Source organism: Podarcis cretensis, assembly GCF_951804945.1.
Source record: "Podarcis cretensis genome assembly, chromosome: 1".
Taxonomy (NCBI): domain Eukaryota; kingdom Metazoa; phylum Chordata; class Lepidosauria; order Squamata; family Lacertidae; genus Podarcis; species Podarcis cretensis.
This window is the reverse complement of record NC_137170.1, coordinates 64,297,729-64,307,944: the sequence shown is the minus strand read 5'-3', so window position 1 is coordinate 64,307,944 and position 10,216 is coordinate 64,297,729. Positions and strand designations below refer to the sequence as shown.

Genomic DNA, 10,216 nt, shown 5'->3' with positions numbered 1-10,216 from the left:
GAGGAGTTTGTGATGTCATGAAATTGAATGAAGCAATTGCCACATGGTTTCAGATCAACATGACAGCTGCTTGTGTGACTAGGTCTCACCTGAGCCCCGTTTTTTCAAGTTTTTAATTAAAAATTAACCCTGGCCCAGGGTTTCCTTTGAAGGCACACATGGCCACCACCTTGCTGAAGCTAAGCACACACAGGTCTTTTTATTTTGCCAATATAGCTGGAAGAAAGATGTAAAAACACCACTAACTGACATTAACAATAACCGTACTCCATCAATCCTAACTTCAGCATATGGAATAATATGTGCAGTAGGTATTTCAACAAAGATCAGCAATTGGGAAAGGGCAGTGCGAGATCTTCAGACTACTGAGTAGTAGATGCTGAGTTCTTGTCCTTCCTTGCAGGATCTACATTTATTGTCCATCTGTTAGTTCCCACATCACAGGAAGATAATTTAAGAGTGTACAAACAACTGCAAAAATAGAAATGATTTCTCCAAAACATATCTCACACAAACAATAATTTCTGACCAGAAAGCCATGTGCCTCAAAGAGGTGTTTTTAGTATTACACTGCCAGCATCTACATAGCCAGTTCTCTCCTATAAAGGAAGTGGCATCCAAAATACCCAGAGCATCATTTTTTGTTGGCTCAACCTTGATTTTAAATCTAAAGATGGTAAAGCAACTTGCCATGGACTGAGCTGAATGAAACATTCAGTAAGTTCCTGAGCATCCAATTTACAACATTTCAATAAACATTTATAAACAACTAATATTACTTCAGCTTTCTGCAAAGATTTAATTGTTTCCTCAAGTAATGTAGACGACGTTGAGGCACACAATGCTGACGATCCATAAATAGATGCTAAAAGGTACTGCAGTTGAAGAAGATACAGTACTGGCAAGTAAGTGGTATCTGGACCACAAAATGAAAAATGACAAAAATTCTCCATCTGATCCTCATGAATATATCCCACTATCAACCCACTTTTTCCACAATAAGAACTGTGTCTCTGTTTTCATAGTGTGCTGCTTTGCACTCCAAAAAGGAAAAAAGTGAGGTATGCATTTAAGAAAATATGTAAATAAATTTTTTTTTTGCCCTATATGCAAGAAAGCACACAATGCCAAAAATGAGAGTAAGGGAAGGAAAGAAAGCAACAGTGGTGGTGTAGTTTTAAGTGGTGTGTTATGATTGGGGAGACCCAGGTTCAAATCCCCATTTTGCCATGAGACTGTTAGAGTGACCTTGAGCCGTTCAGTATAATCTACCTCACAGGGTTGTTGTGAAAATAAAAAGTCAGTGGTGGAGAACCATTCCTTCTTAGGGAGGTCTATACATGAAATAAGTTAAATAAGGGAGTAACTATACATAGCTTGAAGGATCTTAATTTGTAGGTAGACTGCCATGAGAAAGTTTGGCACAAGTTGCTCAATCCAAACAGTTTGCGTTGCAGGGTTGGGAAGTTGCCATCTATATGCAACCAAATGGGTTTTAGGGTTTTAAGCTTAACCCCATTGGCTCTAGAATAACCCTAAATCATACACCCATTGATATGTCCATGGATTTCACTGGATCTAGTCTTGAGTATGACCTAAAAGAATGCCACCCAATTATTTAATGCATGAACTTATTCTTTAGCACAAAACCAAAATGGGATGGTTTTAAAAAGACTTTAGTGGAAGGTAGTGCTACAACCAAGAAATACAAGGCACATATTGCAGATAGTTACATATCAACTTCTCCATGACCCCAAGGGACATTAATAGTGCTTTGCCAGTTTACATAGTCCAGAGTGGCACTGTAATTGCTGCCCAGTTGGTGCTGACATGTGACAAGGCCCTTTAATTGGTGGTTCCTGGGTTGTGGAATCCACAGTCAAATGCAGATTACCAGCCATGTATATTGGTCTCTAAAAGTTCAATAATATTTTTGTTGTTTGCCTGGGACTGAAAAGAAGGTTTGCTAAGCACCTCTAAGGTTGATGAATCATAAGTTGTGCAACCTCCATAACCCATTCATTTCTAACTGATTTCTCACCCTTTGCTTGGACTTTCCAAGACTGGTTAGAATATTGAATGTAGGGAAACTCAATTAAGGACAAAGGTCAACGACAAAGGAGCAGACAAAACCATACAGGAGTTACTCATAGAATTATAGTCTTAAGTAACCTCAAAGATAGTTCAGCCCAACCTCCTGCTGACACAGAAAACTCACTGTGAAAATGGGTTACAGGAAACTGCATCTCTTCTACCAGGGCAAGGAAAACTGGCAATACATCAATAGGAGGAGACAGGATGTGTGATGATAGGTAAACAATGGAAACGTTTAGGTGTCTAAGAACACCTAAGAACATCAAGAACAAACTCATGGGTTAGGTGACTAGAGACGTAATTGCCAGACACTCTCTCTCTCTCTCTCTCTCTCTCTCTCTCTCTCTCTCTCACACACACACACACACACACACACAGGAAGAGATACCAATGACCATCCCCAAAGAATTATAGTTGAATTGTTACTATGCATTGCCTGCCAAAGCCAGCTAGTTTTTGTGTCGCCTTTTAAACTGAACTTGGACGAAACAAGACATAGCTCTGTTCTCTTGAAAGCATGTGGAGCAAATCCTAATTCTGTTTCTGATAGCAGGCACGCTGTGAGGTTCCTTTGGCAGATGTGATGCAGAGTCCTGTTCCGTTAATAGCTGCATGGTGTGGAGATGTCTGGCTGTTGAGACATCACCCAACACCACCGAAGTGATTGCGTTCAGCACTACCAGAATGACTGCAAGCTCAATGTGTGCTGTGATTTGAACATGTTTGGGAACTGCTAGGGCACTTCTCCTTTGACTAACAGAGCAATAGCAGAGGAGCGTGCACTTAGGAAAAGAACAGCTAAGTAGCTGGCATGCTAAGTCTGCAGTTTATACAGCAGTGTCTCAGTGTTTCTCTGTGCTCCCCATCTGTCATAGCCACCTGTTGTGTCTTGCATTCAGTTTAGATTAGGAACCTTTTCAAGACTCAGAGTGCCAAACATTTTTGCGCCAGTACGGTGGGACCCTGGATAAAGTGTCTAATCCCTATGGCAATAAAATTGCTAACTATTGCTACTACTGACTCCCATGAAGCTCTGCAGCTGCACAAATATAGACCATGGAATAATACAAAGGCCCAGTTCTTTAGCCTATTACATAAATTCATAGAACAGCACAGCAGACTCTAATAAGGAGTGGGTGGCTAAAAGTAGCTGTCATGGCATAACTGAAGGTTGTTTTTCTTTTTAGAATTCTTCATCTCCCTGATGGGGTTTCCTGGAAATAATATGCACCTCAGAGCAAACACTCCCCTCCCCACATATAATTAATAGGTGTGCATGCAACAATATATTTTTTTTGTAGGGAGGTGTTGCTTTATGGCTCAGATTTACAATGCAATTTCCACAGGGTTTAAAAGTAGGTGGCTTAAGTGTTTTATGAATCACTTCCACTTCTGAGGCATTCCCGGGAAGACCAAGTTTAAACCAGGCTCTGTTAAACCTTGACTGGCTTTGAAGAGAGCCCAATATAGATTTGCTTGCCAATGGAGACAGATGTTCATGGATGTTATTTGTACCGCTTGAGAACTTGGTGTGTGAAAATACTGCACATATATAAACAGAAATCTGCATATCTGATTTGGACGCTAAACACCAGCATGCAGCTGTTTGGGTATGCACAATTACATCATGCAAATGTACTTTTCTGGCACATACACAATAGAGTAGATAAGAACCAAATTTGCTCGGTTGGGGTTGGTTTGTCCCCTGTGTGACATCAGTGAAGTCGATGCCCAGCTTTTCTCCTAGGACATGATGTTGCTACTGAAGTCAACGGAAGCTGCGTGTGCTCGTCTGCCAGGAAAAGTGACCTCATGCTTCCTTATATTTAAAACAGTTCTTCTGGACTGGAAAGATGAAAAGACTGTGTTGCTCTCCTGTCATTTGTTCATTTAGAGTCATGGTAGTTTGACAAAGACTCTCTTCAGAATAAACGCTTCTGTTCCAGTGGCTGTGTTTGAATATATTTACTCTCCATAAGGTCCTAAAGGACTCACAGGCATTTAGGGCATCATCATCATCATCATCATCATCATATTTATCAATTGCTCTTTTTTTAACAGAAAGGTGAACTCAAAGTGGGTTACAGAGAAACATTAAAACAAAGTAAAAACATCTAAAATTGTTCACCAATAACATGCACACACGCACAAACACACACACACACGAGAACAATTGGACCCAAATATTAATCTGAGACCTATCACCATTGGATCATCACAGCATTATGGGTGCCATTAGATAACATAATTAAATGCCATTTACTAAAGTAATAGAAACCTCAGATACAAGTCTTGTCAAACCATAACAATGCATGGTTTGTTCACCTTGTAGCAGTTTTCCTGGGCTGAAGCACCTTAAACTAAGGTGGAAGGGTTACATTTATGAATGTTTTTATATGAAGAACAAACACATCTCTCCCCCCCCCCCCCCCATTATGATAGGTATTTGATAAGGAAGAAGTCCAGGTCAAACCTTTCTATCAAGTTTTCAACAGGCAGGGACATTTGATAGGAGATAGCATTTTAGTCACTCAGTCTCCCACTTGCAGTGATAAGTCCAGGGGAAGATTTACCACTTGATTTTGATCACTGAGTGCCCTTCAGCATCACTTCTCAGCCACCAACTCTTGCGTTCCTATGACTTCAGTGGCCAGCACTGGAGCACATCATTGGTGAGATGATCATGGAGGATATTTGTCGGGCATTCCTAGATCTATGTTTGTGTGTTTTTGATTAGCATATTTTTCTCTGTACATGCCAACTACTGTAATGAGCTCCACATGTTTGATGTTGTGGTGTTGTTGTGGAGGGGGGTGGTGTGGTGGGATGTACTGGGGCTTGGTGTTTAAAAGAATAAACGGACTCTAGAGTTTAATGTCTCCAGTTTCTAATGCAGGCTAATAGCCTAAACAGTTTCATCCTTCTTGCTTTATCTTTCTAGCCCCAGTGGCAGATGGTCTTGCTTGCTGCTGTTCAGGAGAATACTCAAGGCTTGGATATTAGAATGGATCGATCAGAAATACTATGATTTTCCTTGTTAAGATTTATAAACTGTGTTTGTTATCAGGGATAGTGTGTCCCTTTTTCACTGCTTGAGGCAAAACAAGAAGTGCCACCAAACATCCCACCTCTGCTGGCATCTCTGGCACCTTTGGCAAAATCTTTGCCTAAGGCAGTTGCTTTACCCCACTTTGTGGGTGGGGCAGCCTTGTTTGCTATGGATAGACACAGTGAAACTGACACCCTCATGGAAACAATTGAAAATGTGTGGAATCATTAAACACAAGGCAAAACGTAGAGCTTGACTCACTGTCAGATGGTCCAATTCTCTCTGGAAAGATGAATTAACTTAGGGAGCAATTCAAATGCAAGATCCGCTGGGATGAGTGGAGTTTGGAATAGGTGGGCCTCTGGCTGAGAGAGGGTTAACCCCCTCATCCAGGCTCACCCAGAGATATGCCAGGGCTTAGTCCTGGAAAAGGGGTGTTTGAGGGGAATGGTAGGGGTTGTGTTGAGGGTGGGATGGCAGGGTAAGAATTATTGCTATTCCTATGTTTGGCTTCTTCATGTCACCTAGCAACTTAACAGAATTTACACTGGCAGGAAGGGTGGTGTAAGTCAATCTCTGTTTTAAAGGCTTTTCCCTCTTCTGCTAGGCTTGGGCTGGCTTAGTCAGCAGTAGCCTCTTTCCTGAATGGAATGTAGAATGGGGTAAATTACACTTGCATAATTTACCATAATGCTGGCTTCCTATAGTTTGGATTGCTCTAACCGCCAGCTCCTATTTCCCTGTGATTTCTGAATTTCCTCAACATCGAAATAGGCCTGGGAGTTCCTATGTTAGTCTGATCTATCAAAACTAGTGTTTTTCTGACATGTGAAATTACAGGTTGGCTACATGCCACTAACTGTGTCTGCCCCTGGACTCATCCCTTAGACTTCCATGGGATCTTTGTGGGAGATTAACTGCTCTGGAGTTAAGTGCTTTGTGTGTGAATCATGTCCTAAGATTGAATCAGCCTATATGCCATGGATATACAGACTTTTAGTAATGCTTGATTTGTTCCACATGCTTACCCACCCTGCAGCAAAGTATGCTTTCCTAATGCAGCAACATTTGTAAATCTCACGGTGCCAAGACACAATGGTACAATCTGGAATGGAATCGGTTTATAAGTGTAAAACAAAGTGCTCCACAAATCAGCTAAGTAGGGGTTCTTGGACAAGACTTCTGGTCTCTAGAGAGAAAGTTTGAGAAGTCAGCATGGTCATGAAATCCTTGAGTGCTTCCCTTAAATTTCTAGCTCTGTCTTTAATAGACCGAAAAGTCAGTATTAGTATATCTGCCCAAATGGGTTCATTCTGCCATTTCATTATTGTGTGTTTTTACAACAAATTACTTTAAAATGGTATGCATTTTGCAACTGAACAACATAACACCAAACATATGGTTTCAATGGAAAAATACTAATAGTTTTATAAAGAAAAATGACTCCCCTACTTTAACAAATATGATAATCAAATTCAACATAGTGGAAGGTCAACAAAAGAAGGCAAAGAGATTGTACCTATGGCCAGCACTATATTTATTTTCTCAACACAGTTGATCATTCCACAGCTTTTTAATGACTATATCCAACAGTGATTTCATTCAGCACCATCAGCATCATGTTATTCTTCTCTTCTCAAGCTTGAGTGGAATATAATGGATAATTCAGATTTCCTTGTACAATTGACTATTTTTACAAGCTTGCACTGGGAGTTAATGCATTATATGAATTGCTTCTGTATTTGTAGACTGAAAGTTTCCATGCTGATTAGTAGCCATTTGCACCCTCTGCATCCCACATCAGAAAACAGAACTAGCGGCATTTGATGGAACAGAAAGTTAAGTCTTAAGGCATTACAGCACTTTTTATGGATTTGGCAACTTTTTTGCTATTGCAGACTTAACTGAGCTACTGTTTTGGAACACTAAACAAGAATATATTTTACAGTGAAATATCATGGGCCCTTTTCTTTGCTTAGCAAACCAAATCTGACTTCTAATAATGAAGCATGGGCCAGGTTAACTAATATATGGTTCAATGGAGGGAAAAGAGTCCTTCATGATGACAATAGGAAACTAGAGGATTTATATACAGTATCTGTTAATAATTCTGTAACTAACAAAATGCTACAAAGAATACATTTAGGTACTTTGAAACAATTTATACAGCTTTTAACCTGAACTAGGTCTTGTAAGGACCTGCAGGACTTAGGTTTATTGCAGGGATGACTAACCTTCCAGATGTTCCTGCATTACAACTTCCACACACCTGACCAGTGGCTGTGCTGGCTGGGGCTGATGGTAGCAGGAGTCCAACAACATCTGGAGAACCATAGGCTAGCTAGTCCTGAGTTATTGGATCCCATTATCAACAACTTGTCTCAGAGACTCCCATCCAGCAACCAAATCCCAAGACCATCCATCATCACCCAGTACTGCCAACTGGGCATTAGAGCCATAGCTTGTTTACCATACTCTGATGAAACATTTCATCATTATCTAGTGTGAGTCACTTGGTCTGCTTTTTCTCCTGGGATTGCTTCATTTCATCTCCACCATCCTGCATGGTTAGTAACCTGCCATGTCTGTCATTTCCATCTATTTCCCTCCTCTAGACATGACTGAGTCGCTGAATCAGTCCTCCTTCTGCCTTTCATGTTGCTCTGGTCCTGCTATTGTGTGGAGCAAAGAATTGCAGTCTTTTGCTCTCTTTCTCACCTAGCACCTGTCTCCCTGAAGCAGATGCCAAGCTATTCAGAATCAAAAAAATTGGTACCACATTACCATGTGAACAGCAGGAGTAACGTTTTCCAAAATAATAATTTGATGCATGTAGCATTCACCCTCCCTTTCTCTCATTTGTGACTCATGTGAGAAACATTTCTTATGAATCATCTAGAGATCAGTCCTGGTTTTGGCTCTTGGATATCCTACACTCATTGCTCCACACGTTTTGCAGACTGTTGGCTATGTGCTTATCATGGACGGGCTATTGTAAGGTGAAAGGATACCTCAACATTTCACATTGCATTCAGTCAAAAGTGTACATTGGCACAGAGTGCTTTGAACCATCCTGGGATCTATGGATGAAGGGTGGTATACAAATTTAATAGAATAAATAAAAAGCGAGGAAACAACAGGTTACTTTGTACCCCTGTATCTCTTGGCCAGTGTTAATTGCTACAGTTATGTATAACATAGGAAGCTGTCTTAGTTCAGTATTGTCTACACTGACTGGCAGCATATCCTTGGGGTTTATGGCAATGTTTTCTCCCAATTCTACTTGGAGGTGCTAGGGATTGAATGTCTGCATATCAAACATGTGCTACCACTTATCAACGTCTCTTCCCCATAATACAGCTTATTTAGAGAAGGGATTTTAAGCACATCAGTCCAATCAAAGGTCTACTATGTTGGAACATGAACAGGGTGAGAGACACAATCCGAAATGAACGTGATTTCTTCCTCCATGCTGGAGGTTCTGGTGCAGTTAGTAAGGCAAAGCCTCTCTCTGCATGCAGGCTATGCTTGTTAGACTGGGGCAATAGAGAGAAAACCTGGAAAGAGGCAATATTTAAGAGGGTTGAAATTAGCTTGATAAATACTTCTTCTGTTTCACTGTTGCCCCAGGTCAAGCAGGTTTTGCAGGTTTGGGGAACAGAAAAACCTGTGCAGCCTCTTTAACAGAGGCAGAAGTGGAACGAGCAAACACAGCATAAGCGGTGATCTCTATTTCAAATTGCCTTTAACTCCCATTGAGAAAAATCTGCTACTATCGCTTGTCTTCAGCCAAACTTAAACCCATTTAATTTTTGATGAAATGAATTCCCAGTCAATTTCATGCATGTTTCTGAGTAACTGAAAATGAATTTGAGAGAACGGTACAAATTAAATAATCGATCAATCAATCAATCAATCAATCAAGGAGCCACTGTTAGCACGTTGGACTGAGACTTGGGAAACCAGGGTTTGAATCCTCACTCAGTCACAAAGCTCACTGTGTGACCTTGGGCCTCACTTACCTCACAGAGTTGCTGTGAGTGTAAAATTGGGGGGGGGGGGGGGGAAACTATGTACACCACCTTAAGTTCCTTGGAAGAAAGGTGGGATATAAATGTAAGAAAATACTAATAGCAATAATAATAATAATAATAATAATAATAATAATAATAATAGGTGGATGAATAAACATTTCTTCTCATATGTATGGAATGATGCAAATTATTTCTTATTCTTTTATTACTCATCATAAGCCATTAACATGTTCTTTTAAAAATCACTAAAACCAGCACGATGAACTTACGGAAAGTGTCTTGAAAGACTTTTTGTACTACTTGATCTGGCCTGATAAGAACACTGTTAAATCAAATCTAATTTTAGGACAGAACTATAAACAATATGCTCTACTTCTGGCCTGAGGTTTTCCTACAGACTCAGAATCTCATAGTTATCCATTTTTTAAAATGGAAAACATCTGGGCTATAAGTGATTGCAGGTGAAAAACACACAGATGGCTAACACATACCAAGACAAGGAAGCAACCCCCTTCAGGGATCATAACTTTATCTTAGTTAACTTCATTGCTTAATCAACTGCCAATTCCCTTCTCCCTTCCTCACCTTGGACAAATGTTATAAGTGGACTACAGTGGAAGATAAATGTGAAGGATGAGATATATAGTACCCAAATGCAATGCTGTCTGGGGATTCCCAGTTCTCCCCTTAAAAAACCATTTTAGTAAATAAATGTTTTACTACTTTATCTAGCTTTTTTAAAAAATGTAATGTATTTTACAGTCTTTATTTTTATTTTTTTGGTTTATTTATTCACCACTACCCTGGGTGATTTAAATAAGATAAGTCAAAACATAAAACTACTAAAATATATTTTAAAATTTAGGTGGTTTTAAAAATGTATTTTATATTAAATTTTGTAAGGTGCCTTGGGAGGGCAAGACTCTAAGGTGGAATGTACACACATATAAAAAACGCTGTGAAATTATTATTTTTTAAAATTTTTTTTTGAAAAATACATTGAATTTTGCATAGCTCAGTGTCACCATCTAGTGTCACA

The 10,216-nt window shown here is 39.8% G+C and overlaps 2 long non-coding RNA genes across 2 annotated transcripts in view; both read left to right on the top strand.

Moving 5' to 3' along the window:
- LOC307216712 overlaps positions 1 to 10,216 on the top strand; it is a 427,955-nt gene that overhangs the window by 43,830 nt on the left and 373,909 nt on the right. The window lies entirely within an intron of this gene.
- Positions 1 to 10,216, top strand: part of LOC307216258 — a 41,479-nt gene that overhangs the window by 7,751 nt on the left and 23,512 nt on the right. The window lies entirely within an intron of this gene.